Source organism: Spermophilus citellus, assembly GCF_964194105.1.
Source record: "Spermophilus citellus genome assembly, chromosome: 15".
Classification (NCBI taxonomy): Eukaryota; Metazoa; Chordata; class Mammalia; order Rodentia; family Sciuridae; genus Spermophilus; species Spermophilus citellus.
Window position 1 is genome coordinate 54,745,556 of NC_138195.1, and position 18,314 is coordinate 54,763,869.

The window sequence follows — 18,314 nt, forward strand, 5'->3', positions numbered from 1 at the left end:
AATAGGCAGTTTTCAAGCCTCTTTGACAGGTGCAATTACCTGCACCTAGACACCCACAGGAATAAGCCTGATGAAGTCAGACATCTGTTTTCCTACACATGCTGCTTTCATCCCACTAGTGCTTCATGATATTCTTTTCTCTAGTAGAGACTGAGAAGTGGTTTCTCAAGAACTTGGACCTGAATCTGAATCTATCCCCAAACAGCCCAGCTGATTGCCATGGTCAAAGGAAAACTCAGAGACCCAGGATGACCAGCCAGAGACAAACACAGGGGACAGTACTGGAACAATGGAAGAGCAGGGAGGGACTGTGAGGTTGGCTTTTATCTCCTGAATTTATTCTAACAATCTAGGTCACCTTCCTGAACACATTCAAGTCTTATTTCATCTACTGTGGGAAGACTTTAGGTTTCAAATAAAGGCTAATGAAAAAATAGAAACCAATAAAAAATATGAATTCCAAGCAATGCTGACCTCAATGAGTGGATAAACTAATTGACAGTGAGAAAATAAAACCTGAAGATAGAACATCAAGTCCTTGTTATTTATGCTCAGTTTTTATACCTACAGATAACTGACTGCCCTGTTCCAGGTTGTACTCATTCTCTTGAAAGAGATGAAGAACATGAAAGGAAACCTGAGAGACCTTCCTAATACATTAGTTCAGGACAACAAGGAAAGCAAGAGGGCTTGGTTCACGCTTTACCAAGAAAGATTGGTTTAGGTTTTCCCTAGATATTATTTTTTTTCATTTCATAATTAATTATTCCTATTTTAAACTGAATATAAATATCTTTTTATTATAGCCAATTTAGCCACTGTTGATAGATAGATAATCTATGGAAGGAATGATAGGCAGTCATGTCCCCTCAATCCCTAATTCATAAATTCATTTCTTTAATGAGTTTTATTTTATAAAATGAAGGTTCCAAAATGGAAATTTTACTTCTTTTTTTCTTTCTCCCTCTTTATAACCAAAACATTGTCCATAACAATATTTTATGTTGTACAAGAATTTTACATTGTCCACATACTATATGATCAGCTGATAATAAATATGTATTTAAAGACTGATATAGTCTGGATCTTGAATATCTTGAATATCCCCCAGTATATTAAAGACGTGGTCCCCTGAATGGTGTTATTGGGAGGTGGCGGAACCTTTAAGAAGTGGGAACTAGTGGGAGGTACTTAGGTCTTTGAGGGCTTCCCCTTGGTGGGGATAGTGGGATACCAACCCTTTATTTCTCTCTTGTACCTCCTCGAAATACGGTGAGTGGTCTTGCTCCAACACACACTCCTGCTATGATATGTTTCCTCACCACAGGTCCAAAGTGACCTAGCCAACCAATTTTGGACTGGAACCTCCACAATTGTAAGCCAAACAAAGCATTTCCCTTGATAAATTGATTATCTTAGGGGTTCCATCATCATAACAGAAAGCTAACATAGGCTTTATAAGAGACAATTCTGTATGGATAGAAAATTAACAAGAAATTTCCATATAAGTGCCCTATAATACATGCTCACTAGAGCATGATTTTAATGTATTCATTTACTCAACAAAATTATATTGTTTCAGACACTGTGGTATGTTTTAGGTAGGTAGTGTTGAACAAAGCTGAGATATCCCAGCCATCATAAAGTGTACCAACTGTTGTTAAAATCTTTTATTATATAGTTCAATGCTTTTATTATACAGTCCAACACATAAATATTTATATATTTATGTACTGGTCCTCTAATATCCAATATTAGTGACACTTAATTTGTGCTTTCTAGATGTCTGGCATTACAGTCATGAAAGTAATGAAATTCAGGCCAGCATTCAGAAGTCTTCAGAACCAATTGGACATAGATTCACATTTACATTGTGTGAAAGAATAGTAGAATTAAGAATAATTGAGGAAAATGCCTAAAAATGTTGGTGTTATTAATTTCCAGGAAGGCCCACCTTAGCAAATATTCTGTATTTTCTACATTCCACATTCTGTGATTGAAATATAGGATCTGGGGCTGATTTGTAGCTCAGTGGTAGAGCACATGCCTAGCACGTACGAGAGGCTGGATTCAATCCTCAGCACCATATAAAAATAAATAAAATAAAGTCATTCTGTCCATCTACAACTAAAAAAAAGAAGAAAGAAAAAAAGAAATATAGGACCTGTTCAAGAGTCTGTGCCTGCAGTGCCAAATAAATTATAAAGATAATAAGTAATACATGACATCAGTTAAGAGGAAAAATCAAAATCTGGAATATAGTAGACAAAATGATATAGAAATTGGCCAAAATATTGGTATACTAATCGTCAAAAGAAAGTTGGTATATTGATATGGAATGATATGATCAATAAAGCAGAGAGGCAGATGTCATAATCCAAATATGAGACTTAGCATGTGAAAGGGAACTGAGGCTAGAATGTTTCTGGTACGAGACAGAAAGCCTTCAAAAAGAGTTTCAGGGGAGGGTAGCCCAGTGATAGAGTACTTTCCAAGAATGCAGGAGGCTGTATGTTTTATCCCCAGCACTGAAAAAAATAAAACTATATATTAAAATATGAAATAAACATTTTAATTTTATTCAAAGGAACTTTTGGAGAAGAGGATGGAGAAGTGAAGTAGGCAATAATTTGTAGAGGGCCCCCAATATTCATGATTATTTAGGTGGTGGGGATTTGAGAAAGGTGATTCTAATTAGCATTTAATGGATTAAAGTTGGAGATGAGCAGCATTTGAGCGCAGCTACTTGATACCATAAGACATCTTAATTGCTCCACTTAATGTGATAGGGGCTCAATAGAGGGGTACCACTGAGATTGTAAAGGTGGGACTAGATGAAATAGTTATAATTCAGAAATAACTGATAACACTTACTAACTACTTACATAAGTTAGTAATGTGAGAAGAACTAGTCAAATATACCCTAATGCATCAGATTTGAGTGACAGGGCCAGTGTCATAGGACAGAATTAAGAATTTTAGAGGATTAGGCAAGGAAAAAGAAAAAGGATGAATTAATTTTTACGTCATTTGGAGTGTGAAGCTATTGCAGTGATGCCCAAAGATGGAGTATCTTGGTATTCTGGCAAAAAGTGGGAGTAATATATTTGGATTGGAAAATACATGTATATGTATATAATTAGGCTAGTGGTAATTTGATAATCAAGCACTTTTATGGAAAGTTTCATCATTACATCTCACAGCCTATAACACATTTTTAATCATTTTAGAAATACTACAAATGATGGTCTACTGAAAAAAATGAATAGATGACTGAAATCTTAAAGGAAGAATATATGAACTTGTATGAGCAGAAAACTGAAAATTGATTTCTGTTGTAGGTATATTATTTGAGGGGTAGGGACCAGCCCCAAAGTCTAAAAGACTAGAAGGAGTACATCAAAAGATGGTAGTGGGTGAGGAGCCTGGTACCAGGGAGAAGAGGGAGTAGAGAATTCTGAGGAAGAAATAGTGGAAAATAAATTAGACCTCTGCACAGATCAAAGAGAAAGAGAATAGAAAATACATCATAGATTTTAGTCTAAAGGGGCCCTTTGTGGCCAAGTAAAGAACTAGGGATTTTAATGAGAGAAACAGAGTGGAAGAAGCTACATGGCAAAGGAATTAGAGGAGTGAATTCTGAGAATGCAAAGACAGCCAGCAAGAAGTCCTTGTGATTCAGGAGTCTTGGGGTGATAGAAGAAAGCGGCAACAAAGATCTTAGCTCCAAACAGGATGAAAGTTGCAAGAAAAATATTTATGAAATTAGAGGAAATTTCAGCATTATAACAGAATGAAAGCAGAACAGATTTTTAAGATTTTCCTTACTCTTGATTTTATTTAAAAGTCTTTTGATCTTCTGCTTTATTATATTTGATATCCCATTACAGCATTAATTATTTTTTTAAAAAAATGATTGTAACAATTTTTAAGCACATATTGATGCATGTACTAACTTTGTTTCTCCTAACTCTTCTTCTGACCTTATAATCTGGTTGAAGTGTGAAACAAATTCACTGTAATTCCTTGGAATGGATTATACTAGAAAAAGATAAATTGGGGGCTGGGGATGTGGCTCAAGCGGTAGCAGGCTTGCCTGGCATGCATGCGGCCCGAGTTCAATCCTCAGCACCACATACAAACAAAGATGTTGTGCCCGCCAAAAACTAAAAAAAAAATAAATAAAAATAAATAAATATTTTAAAAAATTATCTCTCTCTCTCTCTCTCTCTCTCTCACTCTCTCTTAAAAAAAAAAAAAGATACATTGATTTGGTAAAGTAAAGGAAAGACCTGGAGAAGTGACTAGCAAACACTTTTTTTTTTCACTTAGTAATATTTGGTTAGTTGTAATTGGTGCTTGGTAAAGCAATAGATCTTAAAATTCAGCCTTACAAATATTAATAGGATTAGTGTAATAAGTAAGTATTATTCAAGGTCTTGCCTCATTTACTGTTAAGAAGCACAATGTATAATGAACAAATCCTTAGCACTTTTTGAGTGGTGTACCATCTAAGGCAAATATAGCCAGTCAATTGTTGTGCCCTGATATTTTATCATTTTTCCTGATTTGTGTATTTTGCACATATGTGTATAATAAAAACATTTTGAAAATGGTAAAGCATTTTTAAAAAAAAATGATTTTACTTTATTCACTATAAATCCAAGATGAACTACTTGCCTATAACTATTGAGTCACTTGGTTGATACTTACATTTTTTCCTGGTATATAAAGCTCTTTGATTAAAAGAATCAAAAGATTTTTTACAAAAGATATATGTCTGCTTCAGTTTTGTTTCTGATATTCCCTAACAAGTCCTGTTAAACAACTAGGAAGCCATCTTTGAAATAAGAATAACTGTGACAAATAATATAACACTTAATAAAAGAAAAATAATTCTGTGGCTACATGTTTTTCTAAATTTATGGTCTATGGAATGAAAAGGAAGCTTAAGTGGATAAAATACCTTATTAAGCTTGGGTAGAACATCAATGAAGCACAAATCACCTACCCCAACTATACACCTTTACATATTTATCAAAGACTTATTTCTAAGGGGCAACCAATGCTCTTATTTTGGCTTTTACTCACCTGCAATAGTGTGAATGAGAAATATAGATGAATAAAGAGATGGTGGAAAAGACTTCACAAATGGAAAAATATTAAAGTTCATTCTCATGCAGGATGTAAATATTTACAAATGGCTACAAATCATCTGTACATTTTTCTTAAGCACATACTTCAAAATGTTGACTCACACTATAGAAAGCACTGATCATCCAATAACTGTCATTCTGAGAGTGTGCAAATCAGCCTGAATTTTCTGGTCCACATTACACTCACATTTCAGTGATGAACTTCCTTTCAACACCTGCAAGCTTGCAGAGTGCTTTTATCTACACAATGTTGTTTAACACTCACTCTTTGGGAGGGGAATATTTTGACCATTTCCAGATGGAAAACTGACACTCAGGCCACAGAGTAAGCTTACTACCTGGATTCAAGTGTAGGCCACTTGGGTCCCAGGTCAAGACTCTCAGAAGGCAACTTTGCACGGGGGGATGAAGGAGGACAGAGAGTACTTGGGTGTGAATTGAGATCTTAATCCCATCACTGAGTGGGGCTGTACAGGCCTTGCTAGAAGTGTTGTTAAGCTCTCTTAAAGTTTCTTTTCTGTAGGGTTTTTGTGAGGCTTAAATGAGGTACTGTTTATGAAAGCACTTTTTAAGATTCTATGGAAATGTTAGGAATTGTGATGTGTTTGCCAAAGGGAAGCTGTGCTGATATGTGGAATGGTCTTGTGGGGATGTTTTCAATGGGAAAGAAATTGCCTATGAAACAGACCCAATCACAAATGCAAATCCTGCTGGCAAATCCTGGAAAAAAACACGTTCAGATATTGTCTCTTTATCCTTTTAATGTCTCTGTGACTCAGGGAGTGGAGCAGCTGCTGCTATTACAATCACTGTTATAATGATTATTCTTAGATTATTGATACGAAAACCAGGAACAAGAAAAAGTATATGTGTGTATGTGTGTGTGTTAAGGTGTTTACATGTTTGTGTGACTTTTACCATTATGTCTGGCACATAGTAAATGTGTTATTATCAATAAATGGTGTTGTAATCACTGCTACGATTTTTATGATATTCTATTCAAAGAGAGTAAGCTGTAGCATTTATCAGTAAATTATAATCTCCAGAGATTCCTTTGATATCAAGAGACCCTGTGGAGGAGTATTCTGGCTTAATTTGACCCTGGGATTAATTGAATAGGTCAAATCTACCATGAGTAATACAATAAAGAAACAAGAGTAGTATGGGCATGGTGATGCACCCCTATAATGCCAGCAGCTCCAGAGGCTGAGGCAGGAGGATCCTGAGTTCAAAAGCTAGCCTCAGAAACTTAGTGAGGCACTAACTAATTCAGTGAGACCCTGTCTCAAAATAAAATATAAAAAAGGGGCTGGGGAATGTAGCTCAGTGGTTAAGCACCTCTAGGATCACTCCCAAGTAACAAAAAAAAAAAAAAAGGCAATGATTTTTAAATGAAAACTGGGGGATTTCTGAGTAATAAAAACAACAAAAGAAAATATGAGCTGAACTGTCCCAGCCATTATGGATGGTCTTTGCATATCTCACTGAGACACTGGGGAAAACATGAACTTAAGTTGGCAAGATATAGATTTATTGATAAAGAAACCAGCCACATAGTTAGCAAGTAATTGAGTCTTGATATGAATCCAAGTGCTTTAAACTCACTGTTAGAGTTCTTACCACACATACTGTGCTTTCCTCCCTCCCCAAATACTACTGTAGTTTCAGCTGAACGAATGTGATTGTTGTGGATGGGAACAAGACTTGATGGGTCCTTTTCTTGCTAAACCACTAAAGTCCAGGGAAAAGAATAAAAGTTACAAATAAATATGGCCCTAAGACAAAAAAAAAAGATGATAAGGATTCTTGAGTCCATGTAACAAGAAGGTGTTTGAAAAAATACCCACTCAGTCCAATAATATGAATGAGTCATTTTCAGATACTTAGAGGACCATCAGTTATTAGAAATTAGAAATACGTCCTGAAGGGAGACATTTTAGGGTTTCTTGGAAGAAGTTATGCTGACTACATCAGCTGTGAACATAGACTGGGGTTTCTTTAGAGCAGACCAAACAGATAAACAGTCCTGTATCACTTTCCTATCTGGTATGTGGTAAAGCACATACCAGATAGGATATACAGGGAGGATCTAACTGGATGGCCTTGAATTCTTTTCTAGAAATTGGTTTTGGAAAGCCTCCGTGCTGAAGAGTGAAAACTGCGAACACGTGTGTTCACAGATTGACTTCACTTCCAGGTCAATTAGAAGAATTATGGATAGCACTGTCTGCCCCCTATTTCCCAGCCCTCCTCAAGAGATGCTATTTCCTACAAGACAAGATAATTCAAATTACATTAAAGAAGAAGAGGAGATCCAGTGTTAGAATAGGTTAGATAGGTGCATATGAGGGGTTGTGGCCAAGTAAAGAAGGCTCAATCCATCTTGAGTGATAGAAAAATCACAGAAATGCCACCCATCAACCCTCCTGTTTCATGGGCAGGTACTACTTTCCTAAACCAAAAGAGCCAGGTGTAACCAGTGTAAAGGACTTTTCCAACCTCAAAACCTGTGCAGAGCCTGGAGGCACTATCACTTTGGGGGCTCTGATTCATTGTAATTTACTTTATTGCTCTAAACCCACTTAGGTATAAAGGTCAACATGGCAAGCCACTGATGTGAACTTTCTGTGTTGGTCATCTTTGCATCACCGTTGACCAAGATTCCCAACAAGAACAACTTAGAAGAGGGAAAGTTTCTTCTAACTTGTGGTTCATTGGCCAGGACCCAAGTCAGCACATGTCAAAAAAATGTGGTGGAGGGAAGCCACTCCATTCATGGAAGCCAGGAGGCAGAGACAGAGCGTTGGAAAGGGGGTGCAGAGAAGATGAACTCTTCCAGGGCACACCCCCAGTGACTCATCCCCTCCAACCATGCCACACCTGCCTACAGTTACCACCCAATCAGTCCATTCAAACTAGGATGGACTGATTAGGTTAACCCTCTCATAATCTAATCATTTCACCTCTGAATAGTCCTGCATTAACACAGGAATTTGAGGGGACACATCATATCCAAACCATAACAATTTGCAACACGGTAAAACTGATGCAGCACATGTTTCTTCAAATATTTTTGGAAACATTTTGGATGTCTTCAAAGTAACATCATTCTGAGGCTGAATTCTCTCTTTGGTTTCTTGGAGTCCCATGTTGGAGGGTTACTATGCAGGATTGCATACATTAGCTTCAGCCCTCAGCTATACTCAGGTTGAAAGGCATCATTCTAAATGTGAGTCAAAGTGTATTTTTCACCCTGACTTCCAAAGTGTCATGACACTAGCACTGACAAAGTTTCCATCAAATCAGGAATCAAACGATAATGTTAAAGCATTCTCAATGGGATAATGTCCTAGTAAGAGCTTCATAATCTGGAAGAGGGCTCTCTATTCAATGTTTAAATTTTTAGCAAGAAGCACAAGGTATGTATGGTCTCTAACTTGAACAAAACTCAGCAAACTACCTGCATTGTACATGATGCAATATAAAACTGGAGCTTACCATTTGTTTTATTTTTCCTCTAACTTCCACTGATAATCACGTAGATATCAAAAGAAGTTTGGACCTTCCTGATTTAACACTTTTGCTTTACTTCCATAATCAAAATCAGTCATCTATCAGATAAACTCTGGAATGATGATTCTTTATAAGTTGCTTATAAACCTAAAGTTCAGACATTATGATAGTACATAAGGGGCAAAAACACAAGCTTGGTACCATAGAAACAAGGTGCAGTGAATCATATAAAGAACACTATATTCTTCTCTGTTCCCACAGCTGTGAGACAAACCATGCTTCTCTATTAGCTTACTTTGGGTTTGGCCAGGTACTTGCTTTGAGAAATTAAATGTGAACAAAAGGGACTTGGTGGCAGCCAAGTGGAGATGTTAAGAGACTTCCATCCATATTCATGCCTTTCTGCACTTCTGCTGTCTGCCATGAGAAGAGCCCAGCCAGATAGTGATTCCAAAACAAGAAAATATGAGCCCTATCCACAACTCAGAGCGTACCTGGGAGAAGCAACCTGCAAACTCATCAAGAAAACCAATAGTTTTATTATAGGGAATTACTGTCAAAAAAAAACCAAAAAACACTCCCAAATCTCATCTAATCCATAAGACAATGAAACAGAAACTCAGAGAGAAAGAAATATCATTGATTACTTTCAAAATATTTAAGGGACCATAAAATTAAGAGGATTTTTTAAAAGTACTGATGTGAATGCATGATAGAGGTGGGATTCTCAGACCATAAATATGATTCTTCTTCTTCCTCTTCTTCTTTTTGCATTTACATATAAAAATAGGAGAAGCACTAACAGTTGGATAGGGTGCTGGTTAAAGACTCCAGTTTTACTCATAATCACCTTGGCTGAAAATATTTTAGGACTTTTAACTTCAGCTTTGTTTTTTATTTTTACTTTTATGCATAACAAATTTCCACTAATTCAATGGCTTATTTCTTTTTGCATAATTTCTGTGGACCAGACTAGGAACTGGTTATCTGGATCCTGAGGTCAAATTTCCAGGAAGTTCAGTTCAAAGTGTTGGCTAGACTTTGATTCCATTTGAAAGATTGCCTGGGGAAGATCCTCTTCCAGTCTCCATCAGCTTTTGGCAGAGTTCTGCTTCGTGCAACAGAAGAATTCATAGCAACTTGGTTGTTTTAAGGAGAAGAGTCTGCTATCAACTTGGAGCATCTAATCTCTGAGAAGTACCAAATTATTTTTCTAATGGTTCATCTGGTTAGGTCAGGCCCACCCAGGACAGTCTCCCTCTTAATTAATTCAAAGTTGACAAATTAGGAATGGTAATTAGATCTGAAAAAAAAATCCTTTTACCTTTGTCATAAAACTTCACATAACCATGGAAATGATATCCCATCACCTCCGCCATATGGTATTGATTAGGGGTAAGTTATAGTTTCCATAACCCATAATGGAAGAATATACTAGGGTGTGGTTTATGAGTGGTTACAATAGTATGTTTCTGCCACTGCAGTTAATGAACTTTATTGGACAATGTCAGTACTCTGAAGACCTGCCAGCTTTCCCATTGATGAAATAAGCCAAGCACAGGACAAAGGATATGGCAACTATAAAATAAAGATAAGTAATGAAGTTCTGATCTAAGGCACTGTGGGGACCTGGCAAAGCTCAAAGTCATTTATGACTCAGTTTCTCAAAGAGGTACTACCAAAAAGTCATGTCTTATTTAATATGAATAAACATGAGAGTTTACCCAGACATACCCAGAAGAGGAATGATTACCAGGATTGTGTTTATCTTTTTTGTTTGTTTTTGCAGTGTTGGAAATTGAACCCAGATCCCCGTGCATGCTAAACTAGCACTCCCCCACTGAGCTACATCCCTAGCCTATGATTACCAGGTTTGAGAAACCCCTCTCTAATTTGCCAGCAGGACAGAAGACTGGGTGGGCATTCATTCATCAGATGTTCAGAGCCCCCAGCAAGGATGGAAGTGTACTAGCATCTCAGCATTGGCTAGGAGGGACATCTAGTGGCAGCAGGACACTGGGAGGGTTGTCATCTAGTTAGCACATACCTTCCAGCCAGTTTGTGCATCAAGATTAAGAGGAGAGGGATGGAAGAGGTCGTGTTTGTTCTCTGGGCAGCCATCCATCCACCAATTTCAAGTTTTCAGCAAAGATATTTAGAAAATCTCAAACAGGCTACATCTGGTAGTATCCTCAGAGACACCTAAAAATATCCACATCATCTTGTAAGAAGGTATCATAGAAATAATTGTAAATCCTAGGAGTCATGTTATAGTTTAAATTTTGTGTGGCTATGGGTATCTGAGAGAAAGAGAGAGAGACAGGGAGAAAGAACAAGGATTGGCCAGGAGAACATTACAGTATTGTAAAACAGACATAGATGACAGGAAGAAAGGCAGGGAGGGAACTGTGATTCTCTGACCCCCCTATGCTCTTCCCTACTCCTGGGGACAATGTTCTTTACCTGGTTTGACTTTACCTTCCCTCTCTCTGAGGTACATAGCTCCCTGAAAACACTGATTTAGAACTTTACAATACATCAAAAAATGAGCAGAGGAGGGCTAGGCTTGAGAAATAGGAAAAAGAAACTAAAAGAGAATAAAAAGATAGGTTGATCTCCTTGGTATAGAGCTGAGAGGTGGGCAATGCAATGAGGAGCTCAAGGACCCCAGGAAGTTTTGGGTGGTGAGGAGTGGCTGCCTCCAAAAGCCTTAGGTAAGAGAAATTGATGAAGGAAAGAAGAGAGAGAGATCATTTTGCTGAAATTAAGCTTTTTTTGACAGATGCAAATTGCATATTGGGTTATTTTGATTATTATTTTGACTGGTCTGGTCCCAGCATCTCCTTGAAGTGGATGTTCAGTTGTTTTTTATGGGTGAATGAGTACTTTTAACCACCATTCTAGAAGCACAAGTGGTCCCAGTTTGGGCACAGTGGATGTGAGTGACTTGTAGAATGTGATGACAGATAATACCATACATGAAACCAGAGGACAATGGTGTGGAGATGCTAGGGGTCTGAGGCAGACATCAGACTTCCACTGTGAGGACTCAGGCCACCTTTTTAAACCAATCCAATAGAACAGAAAATGAGCAGGTGCTCATTTCATCCAACCCACTGAATGGTTCATGTTTGATTACAAAAATAAATAGAAACACAAGAAGCCCCCGAAGTCAAGGTATTTGAATAAAACAGGTGTTTACAACACATCTGTTCCAGCAAATAAGACCTGTTCTCTCAATGACCTAAAAAAAAAGGAAAAAAAAAATCCTACCATGATTTTCTTTATGCATGATTGAGTTCTTTTTTCTACTTCAAATTCTTCGAGGAGCTGAGGGAGTCCTTTGGTAGACAAGTGCTTGCCCATTGTGTACGAGGCCCTGGGTTTGACCTCAGCGCTGCAAAAGTAAAAATAAAAATACTTTTTCTCTCCCTTTACCTTTTTCTGTTTTCAAGGCTCATGTCCAAATTTTTCTCACCTGTGAAATGAGGTTTTCTGACACTTAGAAAATTTTAAAGCCCTCCCTGTCTCTCTCCTAAAACTTCCCAGGACACTCACACCCAACATAAAGCTGTGCTGGAAATGAAGTGTTATTTCACAAGCAGTGGCTTCTCACTGTGGGCTCCGGGGTCCCGGAGAGTGAGGTGTCTCTGCGAGCTCTCTCCCTAAAACCCTGCTGCTTCTCCTCCTGACAGCTGTCCATCTGAAGCTTTTGTACGTTTGGTGTGTTTGTGTTCAGTTTTGTCAGTTTGCTTTTTGGGGGTTTTTGAACAAAAATATCTTGTCTTATTCGTCTTCCTGGCCATTTTAAAGTAATATTTAAATATAAAGAATTCTTTAAGTATAAAAATAACATCTGGCAGGAAATCAATTTGGCATCAATTTACCAGTAGTTGATGTAACTGAATGTATTTAAAACGATAAAACCAAATTTCTTTTAAACTGTTCCATGATCTGAAAGTTTTAAAATTCAAGTGGAGTGCAGTCTCCCTCAGTTACTCCCAATTAGTAACGTTGAGTGGTATGCATACACAATATACAGATGCATTACCATATCCTAATAAATTCTGTCGGCTTCTCATTGTTCCCTAGTCCTGGGATTTTGTTACATGAAATACTACTTTTCCCCCTCTAGCCTGAAAGGAAAGACCTAACTGTAAGTTGTTTTATTCCAAAGTGTAATAATCCTTTGAAGCAAGTAATGTCATGAACATTATGTTCTTTAAACTCTTCATTCTCTGTGTTAGTGATCTCCACATTTACAAGTTGATTGGTAGAGTTAAAGACAGCTACATTGGAACTTGGATGCATGTGTGTGGCTCAAGTTATTTGATGTATAAAGTAATGTTATTCATTCCCTGACTGTTTGCAAAAGCAAAAAAAAAAAAAAATGGGATGGCTTACAATGATAAACAAAATAGGCAAAGTTGTACTAATAAAAAAGAATAAAGGAGCTGGCATTCACTAATGTCCTGATATACCCAGCTAGGATGTTGCCTGAGACGGTATTTAAATAACAAGGAGCTGACACTTTGGCAGGTGGTGGTGTTCAAAGAGATAAGAAGTAGAGAGGCAAAAAAAAAAAAAAAGTAGGACAAAGTCAAGCCATTAAAAAAAGAATAGATGAACATACAAAAAAGAAAACCAAAGTGTCCAGAGATGAGTAGAGCTGCACAGAAGCAAAAACAATTGGTGAGAGAGAGGGGAAGGACCCTCAGATCACTATCCCCCATGAAGCCCAGGGGCTGCAGCTCACTCCTTGTCAAATCTGACTCGTAGTATGTTATGCAATTGTGTGCTTTAAAGGCTAAGGTCAACATGGACAATATAAAGGGATACCATGAGATAGGGACTATGGGAAGCTTGTTTTCAACTGAAGACTTACCTATATCGTTAGTAGTCAAGAAGAAGAAAAAATGTAATGGATTTCAGATGAAAAAAAATAGGATTCAATTCTAGAGGAAAAAAAAGTACCTTTTGTTCTTCTAACGGGAAGAACAAAGGAAAGTAAAAAATAATTATTCCTAGACTATAGATCCAACAAATCACAGCTCAGCCTTTTTCTCCCACTCTATAAGGGAAAGCAAAGAAATATTGGCTACATCTTTTATAAAGAATGATGTTAATGCTTGAGGAGAGAAAAATGCTTCCATTGTAGCAAGGTTTCAAAGAAAAGTTCCTATAACAGAGTCATTAAAATTATGTTATAATTAGCCATTTTCAGCATGGCCATGAATATTTTATATATGTGCCAGGAGAAAGAACTTGAAAGCTAAGTATTATGCACTCCTGATCCTCACTGCTGAAGCCAGAACTGGCTACTGTCCATTGACAAGAGGGACTGAGTACCTTACAAAAAATTGGGAAAACAGGATTGAGACACACAAATTTCACCCAAAGACAATGGACCAACTTTAAGGAAAGAGGCCCAACTAAGAACTTTATGATACATAGCACCTAGATTATTTCCATACAAATACTCCCAGGATGAAGGACAAGAATTCCTATCAAATTAGATGACCCTAAAGGGGGAGTCACTCTGATCTTTTGCACCCTTGTTCATGAAAGGAGGAAACAGCCCATTGATGTCTGGACCCATCTAATTCAAGATGACACAGGTTTGAACGAGCTTGTTTGAACCTATCTCTGTAAAAACTTAAAAAATGGCAGCTCCGGAAAAGGGACTAAGAGCTTGTTGTGTAATGGCTGTTGTGACCCTATTTCCCTCTTACCTATAATACATTTGTCAGAAGCATTTTCTTTCCTGGGACCATTATTCTCACTGTTTCTTATGTTCTGCAGTGTGCCACAGGACACATACTCATCTTCATGCATCACGATATTTGGTATTCCCAACAATCACATAGAACAAGCACTCTTATCCTTTTTTACAGGTGAGAATCTTAAGTTCACATACACTCGGACTCTTCACCCACAGCTTCACCTTTAATACAACACAGAGCTGGGATTCAAGCTCACTCCTTTGTTTGGAGTTATTTTCAAAGGACCTTTCTGACTCTCTCAGATAAGCATTTATATTCAAGAGAAACCAAAACATAACATTTGGCTTGCACTGAATCATTTATCTTCATCTTTTGGCACTGTGATTATGTAGCATTTATAAACTCCCTGTCCAGTCAGGCAAATACTTGCACTTCTGTGCTTTGATTTAGTGCACTGAGTCCCACTATCGAAGTTACTAGGCTTGCAAATGGTCATAATCAGCATCTAGATTTTAAGGCTTAGGCTTCTAAATCACTTGGCTGAGAAGAGATTTGATGTTAGAAGGAAAAAAAAAAAACAGGTATGAAGGACTGAGTTACCAACACACATCAATCAGAAATGAATTGGCTTGATTTTAATACGGGTTGTAAACAAACCATATGTATAGAAAGGGAGAATAACTGATTCAAATAGGTTTCTTTTAGGAAAACATCAAATATAATGGCTGTTATATAAAAGTCGAAAGTTTTTTGTCACGGGGTTACTTTCTCTTTTGGCAAAATACTGCTTAGAAATAAAACAATTCAAAGTATAATCTCAGTTCTCAAAAGTATATAACTACCAAGAGAAACAGGCTTCAAATCTTCCAAATCTTCTATAGGGAGAATATAATTTAAACTATAAAAATAATGTTTTTTTATCAGAGGAAATTCTTTGTCATTATTTCTGTTTTCCATATGGCTCTGGATATATTTGGAAAGAATGTATTTTATGGCTCAGATTTTTTTCCATAGCTGGACATAGATGTGAAGCCTATAAATGAATGGCATGCATTGTATATAATCTTCACCTAGGAGGTAGTCTGTCTCCTGAGACCTCCAACTCCCTAAGAATTTTAAGGCAGAGTTTCTCCCATTACAGTCTGTTTGCTTTCCATCATGACAAATCATATTTGATTTATACTGAGAGAAACTTTTATATAGGTCTTGGATATCTGTAAGGGTACAGTAAGGACTAGCATGTTTGGAATATTCATCCTTTTATTTTTCAACGAATGCAGTATGAGAGTAATAACAAACATAAGCATGAATAAAACATTAATTTGGCACTTTCTAGTTTATGAGTGCTTTCATTTTTCTGTGAGCTGCAAACTTGTAGAGTCTACAGTCTGCTGTACTGCTCCACAGGCTTCTGGAACTCCAACTTCTGCACAAACATGACTCTCTTCCAACATCCCTTTTCTCAGGAATGACACTATCATGCATCCAGTGAGCCAAGTCAGAAATCTAGTAGTCGTCCTTCACACTTGCATTAGCCTCACATTGATATCTAATTTGTTGTCCATGGCATTCAATTTTTCCTTGAATCATTAAAAAATGATCTTTTCCTCGTGGCAAAAGAAGGAGCAAGGATTGGTGAGACATTGAATCCTTCCTAAAATTTGCCTTCTACAGACAATGCTTATTATCTTGATCTAATAAAGCATGAACAAATTTTTGGCACATTTGAATAACATTATAAAATGATAATAAAATCTTTGTTTTCTTTTTTTTTTTTTTCAGTCCTGAGGATTGAAACTATGGCCTTGGGCATATCAGATAAACACTCTACCACTAACCTATACCCAAGCCTATATTGTCTTAATTTATATATAAAGTGTAAAGTAATATGAATCCAATAAAATTAAACATTCATTGAGAATTGAATAATTATTAGGCTGAAAAATTGAGTGAACGCTAAGTTGTATGTTATCTCTTGAACATAGTGGTGCCATTTTAGCAGCTAAACAGTTATACTCACCATCTTTGTTTGAGTTATCCATATATCATGTGTGTTTTGAGTAATAGAAAGTCAGAAAAGTATTTTTCCCTTAGAATATGGCTGCTCCATAGGTGTGAGCTTGTGGGAAAGAGATTTTTCTCACCTAATATAAAAATCTTTGATGTTATTTCATTATTTGATAGTATTTTATTTCTGGTAAAATTTTGCTCCATCTTTAAGCATTCTGTATGAGCTAAATCTTCACCATGAAAGCAAAATAAAACAGACAATAAGGAGAAGGAGAGAGAAAATTGTATGATGCAGCAGAGCTTGTGGCTCCATGCACATTTGTTGTTTGGGAATTTAGAACAAGGCCTTCCTGAGCATTTCAAATGGCATGTTGGTATTGGTTCTGGCTGTGAGTTAAAATTTATTCTTAGCATTTAGTTGCTGCAGTTTCACACAATGGGGATCTGGCAATCAGGTACTCTTAATAGGCTTATTATTTAACATTTTAATCAGATTTTGGATGTTAAAGCAACCTCAATTTGGCTTGACAGTGTATCTGAGAAAAATGTATTTATTTCTACTCCCTAGCTATTATGTTCCCATATTTCTTTGAAATGGATGTTGTATGGTCATATCTTCAATTTGCATTTAGCACATATCTATGGAATCTCATTGAAAATTGCTCAAGGTTGGCTTCACAGATATTTTCACAAATGTAGAAATCCACATTATGTCTCTTATCCCTCATACAAACAACTGTCTGGCTGTCAGATTATTCCAGTTTTTCTTCCATTTTCCAGGAGAAATTCATTGACTTTGTAATAAATTCTCTGAGGAAAACCACCAAACTGCCAATACCCTGGGCTGCAGTGGCCTATCTGGCATGTACTTAGTGTTATTGATGTTCCAAGCCGCATCAATAAGTCTGTCTTAGCATCCATCACAAGATGTGTCACTCTCCTTCTGTATCTCGGGCCTTAATGTTCTCTGTGCCTTCTTAGCATTCATCGTTGTGATATGGGAAAAAACGATAATAGAGATTGCAATCATCCAGGTGATTCTACCTGAAGACTCAGTTTCCTCTCCTAAGACATAGAGATTTTGTGATAATCAAAGGAAGTCATTACACGTGAACACTTCATGCAATGTAAATGGCAATAACCAATGAGTGGTATTGATTTTATAAACAACAGCAATATTATTTTTAACTAAATTTTCAGGACATAAAGAGTATTAAATTAAGGAGTGTCTTCCCAGAAACAATTAGAACATATCCGTAGCCCTCCTAATATCTCACTATGTAATATATTTTTTTAATATTGACATTAATAATATAAAAAAGAAACCAAAATCATCTCCATCTTTCAGTCAAGGTGGTTGAAGCAGAGGAATTTTGTTTGTTTGTTTTGTTGTTGTTATTTTTTTGTGTGTTCTGAGGGTTGAACCCAGGGCATTGAGAATACTAGGCAAGCACTCTACCCCTGAGCCCCATTTCCAGCCCAAAGCAGAGGAATTTTGATAAATGCTATTGATTATGAAACTAGAAGTAGTAGAACCAGGGCCCTCACTCAAACCAAGATGATTCTCAAATCAAGGGCTATGCTGATCGCAATGTAAGTAGCCAAATAAAAATATTAGTAGTAATCTAGTCCACAGAATCATTTCAGTTGATTTGTATTAAGTTTCTTAGTTACTTTTTGTCTTTCTTTTTTTTTAATTTTTTTTTATTGGTTGTTCAAAACATTACATAGTTCTTGATATATCATATTTCACACTTTGATTCAAATGGGTTATGAACTCCCATTTTTACCCCGTATACAGATTGCAGAGTCACATCAGTTACACTTACATTGATTTACCTGTTGACATACTCATGTCTGTTGTATTCAGCTGCCTTTCCTATCCTCTACTATCCCCCCTCCCCTCCCCTCC